Genomic DNA, 14,143 nt, shown 5'->3' on the forward strand with positions numbered 1-14,143 from the left:
CCCAATAAGGACAAACACGGGCAAAGGCATACCTATGCCACCCCAGCATGCCTTGAAAGAAAAAGAAAAAGAATTAAAAAAGAGATTAAAACAATTCAAACCTAAATGGAGAAATAAATAAATAAATAAATAATGAATAAATAAATAAATAATTTTAAACCCACAGTACACAAGTGGGAAACAGTAATTTAATAAATAAATAATACCATTAGTTTAAAATCAAAATAAAACAATGAAAAAAGCCCCACTACAGATGATTAAAACAACCACAAAAACATGGGAGAGCCTCCTATTGGCCCATTCAAACAGAGAGCCTCCTATTGGCCCATTCAAACAGAGTCCCGCCCCCTATACTATAAAAAGGGACAGTTGAGGAGGCAAAAGCTCACTCACTGCTTCCAGCTCTTTGAGAGAAAGCCTTAAACACTAATCATACTCTTCTGATGCTTAATCTATTTTAGTAAATCTGCTTACAGCTCTTTGAGAGAAAGCCTTTAAACACTAATCATATTCTTTTGATGCTTAATCCATTTTAGTAAATCTGCTTCCAGCTCTTTGAGAGAAAGCCTTTAAACACTAATTATATTCTTTTGATGCTTAATCTATTTTAGTAAATCTGCTTCCAGCTCTTTGAGAGAAAGCCTTTAAACAATACTCATATATTTTTTTGGATCCTCAAACTTATTCAACTAATTTCAAATCATAACAAGCCTGCCTGAAGAAGGTTCCAGGAGAACCGAAACGTTGCAACGGCTTGTTAATTTTCCTCACTCCAGAATTCAGGAAAGTGATTCCACTGATTCAGAATAAAAATTCCTCTAAATACAATCGATAACAAAGCATATAATACAAATTAAGCCCTATTAACCGGGAGAATAACAGAGATCTAATACAAATTAAGCCTACTTCTCTGAAAATTAAAAAGCACATAATACAAATTAATCCCTATTGACCTGAAATAAAAATTCCTCAAAATACACTTGATAATATAGCATATAATACATAATTCCACAATTACTTAAAAAGCACCTAACACAAATCGAGCCCCATTTTCCTGAAAATAAAAAAGTACATGATACTATTAAGATCCTACTTACCTGAGAACACAAAAAAACATAAAAAAATAATAAATAAGCCTACTTACCTGGTTCCAATCTCCCCAAGAGTCCTCTCACACCTAAAAAACATAGAAAAAAGGTCCAATTCGATCAATTCAGATCCACAACAAATCCACTAACACACGTACACATATATATTAAAAAGGAGAAGACACTTAAACCATGGTTTGGCCAGAGAGAGACGGTTGGACTATGGTCACACGCGGACGCAAACGTGCCGTCCAGAGCATGGCTCGGCCTACGCCCCGTTACCACCGCGACATAGAGCGCCGCGCACAGGCGGAAAGAGTGCTCTCCTACGCGGAGATGGTCAAATACGGAGGCCGTAGGAGCACGGCCCCTACTCACTATCGTGACTTTGATCGTCGGCCCGACAGGCCGCAATCTTTTGAACCCCGGCCCGTTCGAGGCCCTGTACCTCGGGGCCTCAGTATATGGTGCGCTCGCACCCCAAAAACAAAAAATCACATCACCGGCAGAACCAAAAGCCGAAACGGTCTACGGACCCTCACATCGACTCGGTCCGCACGTCGTTCAAGATCATAAAATTGAAACATCACATGAACAATATATGCCAAGGGCAGCCTCCTGCGATCGGCGAGATTGTAAAATACCTATCGGAGGTAATCAAACCGGCTTTGCCAAACGCCGCCACGCAAGCCCTCATTGAGGACAATGCAAAAAAGTGGGCTCAGAACACCATCGATATTCTGAATAGCCACTACACGAAAGCGTTGTCCGAAGAGGGGAACAAGCTCGAACGCATCGGATGCGAAGGGTTTGACCGCTCCTTCGACAAAGCCGCCCAGTGGGCCGAACGTACCTTCGGTACAAAACTCAAGCGCCAGACGGTCGACGAGGCCAAAGAGTACGCGGAGATGACGGTAGCTCCGCTGAACCTCGAGACTCTGTTCGAAAGCTCAGAGGCCGAACAGGAGTCTGAAACATCCGCCCGCAGAGAAAACAAACGAGGTCCACGATGACTGACCCGCAGAGCGATGTGTCCTCCGTCGACCACGAGGACGCGGGCAGCCTTCCGGACATTTCTCTTAACTGCCCGGCCTCCCCGCGAGTACGACACGCTCCCAGCGTCCGCCCAAACTCCTGTACCAGACAGGAAAATCATCCTATCCCTATCAGGGACCGCGAACGGGCCAGTTCCGACGCACGAAGGGGAATCCGGGTCACTCCACTACAGCCCGACAGGCTCACAAAGACTCAATCCCACCGGGAGGCACAAGAAAAAAGACACACGGCATGCTCACACGACATGACCCCAAAAATATACTCACTGAGTCCCGAGGGAACTGGAGAAAAAAACAAAAGAGAAAAAGAATGGTGGAATGGACCGGCTGACATGGGGGTGAAACCCAGTGGGGGTGAGCGACATTAGATGGACAGTGCATACAGGTTAGCGCCTACCCTGGCCCCTAACCCTAACCCTAAAACCTAACCCTAACCTTAACCTAACCCTAACCTTAACCCTAACCCTAACCCCCTAACCCTAACCCTAAAACCCTAACCCTAACCCTAACCCCCTAACCCTAACCCTAACCCCTAACCCTAACCCCCTAACCCTAACCCCCTAACCCTAACCCTAACCGCTAACCCTAACCCCAACCCTAATCAGCCCGTGCCTCATGTTTGCAATTCGCTCTACTGTTCGTTTCCCTTCTGGTCGGCCTGTTCATAAGAATCATCATTTGATTAATCACAACTCCCAATAAGGACAAACACGGGCAAAGGCATACCTATGCCACCCCAGCATGCTTGAAAGAAAAAGAAAAAGAATTAAAAAAGAGATTAAACAATTCAAACCTAAATGGAGAAATAAATAAATAAATAAATAAATGAATAAATAAATAAATAATTTTAAACCCACAGTACACAAGTGGGAAACAGTAATTAATAAATAAATAATACCATTAGTTTAAAATCAAAATAAACAATGAAAAAGCCCCACTACAGATGATTAAAACAACCACAAAAACATGGGAGAGCCTCCTATTGGCCCATTCAAACAGAGAGCCTCCTATTGGCCCATTCAAACAGAGTCCCGCCCCCTATACTATAAAAAGGGACAGTTGAGGAGGCAAAAGCTCACTCACTGCTTCCAGCTCTTTGAGAGAAAGCCTTTAAACACTAATCATACTCTTCTGATGCTTAATCTATTTTAGTAAATCTGCTTCCAGCTCTTTGAGAGAAAGCCTTTAAACACTAATTTATTCTTTTGATGCTTAATCTATTTTAGTAAATCTGCTTCCAGCTCTTTGAGAGAAAGCCTTAAAACAATACTCATATATTTTTTTTGGATCCTCAAACTTATTCAACTAATTTCAAATCATAACAAGCCTGCCTGAAGAAGGTTCCAGGAGAACCGAAACGTTGCAACGGCTTGTTAATTTATCCTCACTCCAGAATTCAAGGAAAGTGATTCCACTGATTCAGAATAAAATTCCTCTAAATACAATCGATAACAAAGCATATAATACAAATTAAGAGCCCTATTAACCGGGAGAATAACAGAGATCTAATACAAATTAAGCCCTACTTCTCTGAAAATTAAAAAGCACATAATACAAATTAATCCCTATTGACCTGAAATAAAAATTCCTCAAAATACACTTGATAATATAGCATATAATACATAATTCCACAATTACTTAAAAAGCACCTAACACAAATCGAGCCCCATTTTCCTGAAAATAAAAAAGTACATGATACTAATTAAGATCCTACTTACCTGAGAACACAAAAAAACATAAAAAAATAATAAATAAGCCTACTTACCTGGTTCCAATCTCCCCAAGAGTCCTCTCACACCTAAAAAACATAGAAAAAAGTCCAATTCGATCAATTCAGATCCACAACAAATCCACTAACACACGTACACATATATATTAAAAAGGAGAAGACACTTAAACCATGGTTTGGCCAGAGAGAGACGGTTGGACTATGGTCACACGCGGACGCAAACGTGCCGTCCAGCATGTGGCTCGGCCTACGCCCCGTTACCACCGCGACATAGAGCGCCGCGCACAGGCGGAAAGAGTGCTCTCCTACGCGGAGATGGTCAAATACGGAGGCCGTAGGAGCACGGCCCCTACTCACTATCGTGACTTTGATCGTCGGCCCGACAGGCCGCAATCTTTTGAACCCCGGGCCCGTTCGAGGCCCTGTACCTCGGGGCCTCAGTATATGGTGCGCTCGCACCCCAAAAACAAAAAATCACATCACGGCAGAACCAAAAGCCGAAACGGTCTACGGACCCTCACATCGACTCGGTCCGCACGTCGTTCAAGATCATAAAATTGAAACATCACATGACAATATATGCCAAGGCAGCCTCCTGCGATCGGCGAGATTGTAAAATACCTATCGGAGGTAATCAAACGCTTTGCCAACGCCGCCACGCAAGCCCTCATTGAGGACAATGCAAAAAAGTGGGCTCAGAACACCATCGATATTCTGAATAGCCACTACACGAAAGCGTTGTCCGAAGAGGGGAACAAGCTCGAACGCATCGGATGCGAAGGGTTTGACCCTCCTTCGACAAAGCCGCCCAGTGGGCCGAACGTACCTTCGGTACAAAACTCAAGCGCCAGACGGTCGACGAGGCCAAAGAGTACGCGGAGATGACGGTAGCTCCGCTGAACCTCGAGACTCTGTTCGAAAGCTCAGAGGCCGAACAGGAGTCTGAAACATCCGCCCCGCAGAGAAAACAAACGAGGTCCACGATGACTGACCCGCAGAGCGATGTGTCCTCCGTCGACCACGAGGACGCGGGCAGCCTTCCGGACATTTCTCTTAACTGCCCGGCCTCCCCGCGAGTACGACACGCTCCCAGCGTCCGCCCAAACTCCTGTACCAGACAGGAAAATCATCCTATCCCTATCAGGGACCGCGAACGGGCCAGTTCCGACGCACGAAGGGGAATCCGGTCACTCCACTACAGCCCGACAGGCTCAACAAAGACTCAATCCCACCGGGAGGCACAAGAAAAAAGACACACGGCATGCTCACACGACATGACCCCAAAAATATACTCACTGAGTCCGAGGGAACTGGAGAAAAAAACAAAAGAGAAAAAGAATGGTGGGAATGGACCGGCTGACATGGGGGTGAAACCCAGTGGAGTGAGCGACATTAGATGGACAGTGCATACAGGTTAGCGCCTACCCTGGCCCCTAACCCTAACCCTAAAAACCCTAACCCTAACCTTAACCCTAACCCTAACCTTAACCCTAAACCCTAACCCCCCTAAACCCTAACCCTAAAAACCTAACCCTAACCCTAACCCCCTAACCCTAACCCTAACCCCTAACCCTAACCCCTCTAACCCTAACCCTAACCCCCTAACCCTAACCCTAACCGCTAACCCTAACCCCAACCCTAATCAGCCCGTGCCTCATGTTTGCAATTCGCTCTACTGTTCGTTTCCCTTCTGGTCGGCCTGTTCATAAGAATCATCATTTGATTAATCACAACTCCCAATAAGGACAAACACGGGCAAAGGCATACCTATGCCACCCCAGCATGCCTTGAAAGAAAAAGAAAAAAGAATTAAAAAAGAGATTAAAACAATTCAAACCTAAATGGAGAAATAAATAAATAATAAATAAATGAATAAATAAATAAATAATTTTAAACCCACAGTACACAAGTGGGAAACAGTAATTTAATAAATAAATAATACCATTAGTTTAAAATCAAAATAAAACAATGAAAAAAGCCCCACTACAGATGATTAAAAACAACCACAAAAACATGGGAGAGCCTCCTATTGGCCCATTCAACAGAGAGCCTCCTATTGGCCCATTCAAACAGAGTCCCGCCCCCTATACTATAAAAAGGACAGTTGAGGAGGCAAAAGCTCACTCACTGCTTCCAGCTCTTTGAGAGAAAGCCTTTAAACACTAATCATACTCTTCTGATGCTTAATCTATTTTAGTAAATCTGCTTACAGCTCTTTGAGAGAAAGCCTTTAAACACTAATCATATTCTTTTGATGCTAATCCATTTTAGTAAATCTGCTTCCAGCTCTTTGAGAGAAAGCCTTTAAACACTAATTATATTCTTTTGATGCTTAATCTATTTTAGTAAATCTGCTTCCAGCTCTTTGAGAGAAAGCCTTTAAACAATACTCATATATTTTTTTTGGATCCTCAAACTTATTCAACTAATTTCAAATCATAACAAGCCTGCCTGAAAGGTTCCAGGAGAACCGAAACGTTGCAACGGCTTGTTAATTTATCCTCACTCCAGAATCAAGGAAAGTGATTCCACTGATTCAGAATAAAAATTCCTCTAAATACAATCGATAACAAAGCAATATACACAAATTAAGCCCTATTAACCGGGAGAATAACAGAGATCTAATACAAATTAAGCCCTACTTCTCTGAAAATTAAAAAGCACATAATACAAATTAATCCCTATTGACCTGAAATAAAAATTCCTCAAAATACACTTGATAATATAGCATATAATACATAATTCCACAATTACTTAAAAAGCACCTAACACAAATCGAGCCCCATTTTCCTGAAAATAAAAAAGTACATGATACTAATTAAGATCCTACTTACCTGAGAACACAAAAAACATAAAAAAATAATAAATAAGCCTACTTACCTGGTTCCAATCTCCCCAAGAGTCCTCTCACACCTAAAAAAACATAGAAAAGGTCCAATTCGATCAATTCAGATCCACAACAAATCCACTAACACACGTACACATATATATTAAAAAGAGAGACACTTAAACCATGGTTTGGCCAGAGAGAGACGGTTGGACTATGGTCACACGCGGACGCAAACGTGCCGTCCAGAGCATGACCCCAAAAATATACTCACTGAGTCCGAGGGAACTCTTTCCGGTCGCCGTTCCGTAGGCCGACCCGTGCCAGTATAGTTCCTGTAGAAAAAAAAAAAGAGAAAAAGAATGGTGGAATGGACCGACTGACATGGGGGTGAAACCCAGTGGAGTGAGCGACATTAGATGGACAGTGCATACAGGTTAGCGCCTACCCTGACCCTAACCTAACCCTAAAACCCTAACCCTAACCCTAACCCTAACCCTAAACCCAACCCTAAAACCCTAACCCTAACCTTAACCCTAACCCTAACCTTAACCCTAACCCTAACCCCTAACCCCCTAACCCTAACCCTAACCGCTAACCCTAACCCCAACCCTAACCCTAACCCCCTAACCCCCTAACCCTAACCCTAACCCCTCAACCCCCTAAACCCTAACCCTTAGCGCCTACCCGACCCCTAACCCTAACCCCTAAAACCCTAACCCTAACCTTAACCCTAACCCCAACCCTAAAACCCTAACCCTAACCCCTAACCCTAACCCCAACCCTAACCCTAACCCCCTAACCCAAACCCTACCCTAACCGCTAACCCTAACCCCCCTAACCCTAACCCCCTAACCCTAACCCCCCTAACCTAACCCCCCCTACCCCCTAACCCTAAACCCTAACCCCCTAACCCTAACCCCCTAACCCCCTAACCCTAACCCCTAACCCCCTAACCCTAACCCCCTAACCCCTAACCTAACCCCCTAACCCTAACCCTAACCCCTAACCCCTACCTCTAACCCTAACCCTAAACCTAACCCTGAACCCATCGCTGACCCTAACCCCACCCTAACCAAAACCTTGGACCCCCACTACTGACCCTACTCTTGAACCCTATGCTGACCACAAACCTAAACCCTAAACCCAACCTTTTGAACCCCATCATTGACCCTCACCCCAACCCAAACCATAACCTTGGAATCCCACTACTGACCCTAACCTAACCTTTGAACCCCATGCCTGACCCCAACCCTAAGCCTAACAATCTGCTCATTTTCGAATCTTATTCCTGAGCCTAAGCCTCACTCTAACCCTGAATAGTCTGTCCTTTTGATCAGAAGAGGATAGACATATAGGCCATTAAAAAACCAAATAACCATTTTTTGATAAATACACAGATCAGTCCTCACACACAAAAAACAGAATATAAACACTGAAAATATTAAAAAAGACAAAAAAGAAGAAGATGGAGATGTGCCAGTGCACATTTAACCTAAAACAGGGGACTTTAAATAAGAAATAAATAATTCAAAAACCTAACCCTAACCCTAACCCTAACCCCTGACCCTAACCCCTGACCCTAACCCTAACCCTAACCCTAACCCCCTAACCCTAACCCTAACCCCTAACCCTAACCCCCTAACCCCCCTAACCCTAACCCCCCTAACCCCCTAACCCTAACCCCCCTAACCCTAACCCCAACCCCTAAACCCTAACCCTAACCCCCTAACCCCTAACCCCCCTAACCCTAACCCCAACCCCTAAACCCTAACCCTAACCCCCTAACCCTAACCCCCTAACCCCTAACCCCCTAACCTACCCTCCTAACCCTAACCCCCCAACCCTAACCCTAACCCCTAACCCTACCCTCTAACCCCCTAACCCTAACCCTAACCCCCCTAACCCTAACCCCCTAACCCCAAACCCTAACCCTCTAACCCCCTAACCCTAACCCTAACCCCCCCTAACCCTAACCCCCTAACCCTAACCCCTAACCCCAACCCTAACCTGGACGATTAGAAAAACACAACAGCCACTTGCCATTCCCATCTTGTGTCACTGTAGCTGCCAAATCAGGCTCGTTGACTTCTTTAAAATAAAAAGTGTTATTATTTTTATTTTTTTAATCTCAGAACTTACAAACTCCCCTCCTGCACTGAAGGATCCCACTGAGGTCAGGTTTATACATCCTGTGTATAAACTTTTGAAGGCAGTGATACGTTACCATTGAGAAACGATGGAGCAAGGTGGAAAAAACTGCAGACACACACACACACACAGACACACTCCAAACTGAACACCATCCCACTCCCATTGTAATATTTTCACATTCCTGCATTGACTCTGTTGCAGTTTTTCTGCTACTGCATTATAAAAAGTATAGTATGTAATTATTGTCACTATTATACACTTTACCAGGCTGCTACCACTATAACTGCTATGTCCATATATGTTATCAGTTAATCTGCTGAATACTCAGTCATAGCATGTCATGTTTAAATTTATACAGTTTTAATTATTTTGTTACTCCTTGGCTCCCATCTTCTGCACTTCCTGTTATATCAGACACTTCCACACGAACACTGTATTGTTCAGCTGTACCTTACTGTACCTATTGTCCTGTACTGTCCTGCATTGTTAGCACACATCTGCACGTGCACTTTATATAGAATGTTTGAAAATCTTATTTAGTTCTCTGTCTCATGTGGTTAGTGTGTCGTTTTATGTAGCCCATGGTCCTAGAGGAACGTTGTTCGTTTTACTATGTACTGTACCACCTGTATATGGCTGAAATGACAATAAAATCACTTGAACTTGAAAGGCAAACAATGGACAAATGATGGACAAAAAGCAGACAAAGGTGGAAAAATGACAGTAAATAGGCGTATAAGACAAACAAAACGCAAACGGTTAAAAATGATTGAAAATGGTGGAAGATTCTCATGCAGTGTAGCAAGTAATCTGAAAGAGACCTTTGTAATATCACAGTCTAAAACTGGATTTAAAGATAAGCAAATTAGTAATTGAACCATATGAAAATGAATAAATAAATTAAGACAGAAAATGTGGAAGATGCCAATCAAGGCTGAAAAAGTGGACAAAGATGGAGAAAGGCAGAAAAAAAGGGAGACAAATGGTCTGAAAAGGTGAACAAGTCAGAAAAACAGCAGAAAAAAGCCAAAGGTTGAAAGTGTGTACAAAGGCAGACAAATGGTACATAAATGCATAAAAAAGTACACAAAGGATGACAAAGGATGAAACAGATGGAAAGAGGGAAACAAATTTCTACTTTCACTTTTAGCACTTATAACAATGGACAGAATCACAGCAGTTTCATAAAAATTCATACAAATATTATTAAAATAATAAATCATCATAATCCTAATTAATGCTGCAAACAGCATTTTCAGGGTCCAAGCACCCAGATTCAATGAGCCACACATTCAGACAAACCACAGTTGTTGCATAAGCAATCACAGGAAAGCAGAACCATAACTAGGGATTCAAGAATGCTTTGTAGTTTCCAGTCTGTTAGAGAACGGTTTTGAATATCAAAATTCCTTTGATACTTTGTTCAGACAGGTCTCAAGATAACGTGAGCCAAATTCAGTGAAGATTGGACAAAATTTGGAGTAGCAGCAAAAATGGCAGTTAGAATAAATGTAATAGATGTAAGCATGTTTAGCATGTCATTGTAACTTTTCACCAGTAAGTGGTACGGGCATGAAATTTGTTGCATAGCCTCAGGTCATGGTCCTGAAAATGCCTACCATGTTTTGTGTCAGTGCGCAAAGTCACTGCTGAGGTCTCACGTCATGTTTGGTGGCATTGCTGCCGATTCATTGGCCCATTACGGGCAAATTCAAATTTAAAAACCTTTTATGAGGCTTAGTCTGAAGATGATATGCTGGAGGAGTAGCAGTAAAGTTTTTGACAAAATCAAAGATGGTGGAAAATCTAATTATGTGGTAATTGACATCATAGGGTACATTGAACTCGTCTTGACTCAGGGAATCCAGGAATGGATTTAAATTTTAGACACACAGTTCAAAATTATGACCATAAACATACTTCCAAATTAGGCCCCATTTTCACCTGATGGTGGTGCAGAGCATTAGCAGCACTTGGCCCAAATTTGGTCAGAATGTTCCTTAGACCTTCCCAAATCAGTGTACCAAATTCACAACTTTTTACCAGACAGTTCTATTAGCTGCCATAGACACCCTAGCCAGAAGAAGAAGAAAAATAGAATAACAATAGGGTGCCTACACACCTTAATTGCTTGACCCCTTAATCATCAACATTTTCAAATTATAATTTTTAAACAAAATTGTCTAAAGTAGCACTTTAAATTTGGCAATTATTTATTTATTCATTTTAATGTTTATGATTAACACACTTGTGTCAACTCAGCAACACGATAAAAAGCACTTTTACCTGGATTTTCTAGTTGGATTCCCGACTGTACAGAGAACAAGAAATAGTATCTTAAAAACAACATAAAACACTAAAATGAATTCCGAATGTTCATGTTAAAGTGTTTGGATTGCTCATATTACCTAAATGGAACTGTCTAACTAATTAATCCAAACTGACCTCAGTGGCTGTACATCACAAACATACATTCAGAAGAAAATACATAACTGTTTTCTTTAATATCCATTTATTTTCTGTACTCACAGAAAATTGCACACACTTTTGGTCGTGAGCACTTCATAGTTACATAATAGTTTATTATGGCTGCACGTTTTACCTTAAACTCTTGATCACATGACTATCATGTGAGCTACCAACAGCATTTAACTGCAATGACACATTCAACTTTAGGGTTGAGAGAATGTAATAAACAGACACTTAGCAACAGCACTTTAATGCAAGTGCGGTGCACACCCCCAACACACACACACACCCCAACCCTCACAGACCCCCCCCCCACACACACACACCACACACACACACACACACACACAACACTCACCCACCCACACAAACTCCACACCCCAACCCACACACAACACATATATATACATATACATATATATATATATATATACATATACATATATATATATATATATATATATATATACACACACACACACACACATAACATATATTATATATATATATATATATATATATATATATACACACACACACCACACACACACGGCTGACAGCCTGGTATTATAGATTAATGGTCCGGAGTGTTAACTCAGTGTTAATCTTAAGTTTGTGAGCAAGAGAGTGATGCTGTACCACCACATGCCAATCACTGCAGAAGCCCCTCTCATAGTTTGCAATGACCACGTGCTCAGTGCAGCAGCTCCTCCCAACCAGATAGGCTTAGAGAACACCTCACGTTCAAGCCACAGGTCGTAGGTTGTGTGAAAATCATCGGGTAGTGGTACGTTCTGACCCAAAACACTCTGGAGACAGTTATCTACCGGCACCAGGTCTGGGTTTCGCTGAGCCGCATCATACCGCCTCGCGTTTAAACCGTTCAATACTTGCACGCAAGGACACTCCTCCGCCTGGAAGTCCCATGGCCGTGCGTCCAGATCTGCTATAACACACACACACACGCAGAAATGGGGTCTATGTGGGTCTAGTTTCACAGTTGTTAATTATTACTGTGGACGGTTCCCACTAATCCCACTCACTCTCACTGTCATTATTCTTGTTTGTACCCACGCATAACATTTTAATTACCTTTGTTATTTTCCAAAATATAACAAATTAGTAATTTATCCACAATGACCCCAACCCGGAAAAAATATTTATAGTAAAATGAATAGATAAAAGTTTACACCATCCTATGTTAAAAACAAATACAAAACTTTCAGTGATGTATAATTCTTAAGTGTGTATGTGAGTGACTCACCATTGCCGTACGCCCAGTCATCATTGAGTCGATGACGGACTTTCTGGTAGATGGCTGACATGGTCTTCATGTTGCTCTTCCTCCACTGACGGCCAAGATATTTAGTTTGAACCTTCAACAGCTTCAACACATACAACTGCAGCATGGCTCTGTTTCACTTTCAGTGCCCTCTTCAGGATCGGTGCTGACTTGAACACCACCAACATCTACGTGTACACACACACAGACAGACATATACACACACACACACACACACACACACACACACACACACACACACAAGTATAAAGCTTCTCTATGCACCTTCTTCAATGTTAGTAGAATTAATAAATTCATACTTTAACTAGATCCACTTCACATAATAAGAGCCAACATCTTCCTCTGTGTGTGTGGTGGTGTGTGGTGTGTGTGTGTGTGTGTGTGTGTGTACCATAGTCTGGAGTGTTTCCACTTGGTGAGTTTGTTGAGGATTCTGAGCAGGTTGATGCAAGAGAACAAATTCCTCCAACAGAAACTGGTTATTATCTCCAGCTTCCTGTAACCATACACACACAAAACTTTACTATGCAACTAATTCATATACTTCCAGAATATGTGTGTGCGTGCGTGCGTGTGTGTGTTACCAGGCTTTCAGCTGTGAGCTCAGGCAGTTCATGCAGGATGCAGCAGGGGAAGTCTAATACAGAAATGCTAAAACACAACACACACAGACAATAAACCAGCCCATTATGCCTGTTCATCTTCAGTGTATGAAGTGGGTGTGGCTAAGGGAATCCAATTATGGACCTTGTATTAGCACTACTTGTATTGTTCTCTGCTTGATATCTCTTACTTGTATTTTCTCATGTGTAAGCCGCTTTGGATAAAAGCATCTGCTAAATGAATAAATGTTAGGGACAGAGAGAACTTGACAGTCCAAAAGGTGTTCAGGGTGTTGGTCTGTGTTTAGCCCCGCCCCGCCCAGCACGAACATGAAACCAACAGAAGGAAGAATACTGATTTCTGAAAGCAGTCAGGGAAAAATATTACTCCTCGATCCTCAGCCCCCACGCGCCATATAGTAGTCGGCTCTTCTTTCTGTTTTGTACGTGGCATAAAACACGCAAAGACGAATGACACCTGGAATGACATCAACTGACATTTCCCGCCGAAACCGACCCAATAGCGCAAAATATAATTCATTATTATAAGCTTACGGTTGTGAATCAGGTAAGGGCCAGGAGACAAGTTTGAACATTTGGACTTGCTCAATAATTGATTTTTGTAATTTTTAGCCAAAAAAAGTTCAGAACTAAAGCATTAAATAATCTAGATAAGTAATGCTGCTTCAGGTAAAACAGTGTTGTGTGTGTGCTAGTTACCTGTTTTTTGCAGTGATGTATGACATGATGTTCTGGTTAAAGAACTTTAGGATCAGCGGGATGCAGTTAGCAAAGACAAGGTGCTGAGCCATGTACTCAAACTGGAAAACACACACATAATATTGTTGTGAATTTGTGTGTGTGTGTGTTGCGTGCGTGTGTCTGTGTGTGAGAGTGTGTGAGAGAGAGAGAGTGT

The 14,143-nt window shown here is 42.3% G+C and overlaps 1 pseudogene; it reads right to left on the bottom strand.

Moving 5' to 3' along the window:
* Positions 1 to 12,016: 12,016 nt before the first annotated feature.
* LOC128632687 (striatin-interacting protein 1-like) overlaps positions 12,017 to 14,143 on the bottom strand; it is a 2,867-nt pseudogene continuing 740 nt past the window's right edge.

This window comes from Ictalurus punctatus, unplaced genomic scaffold (assembly GCF_001660625.3).
Source record: "Ictalurus punctatus breed USDA103 unplaced genomic scaffold, Coco_2.0 tig00163730, whole genome shotgun sequence".
Classification (NCBI taxonomy): Eukaryota; Metazoa; Chordata; class Actinopteri; order Siluriformes; family Ictaluridae; genus Ictalurus; species Ictalurus punctatus.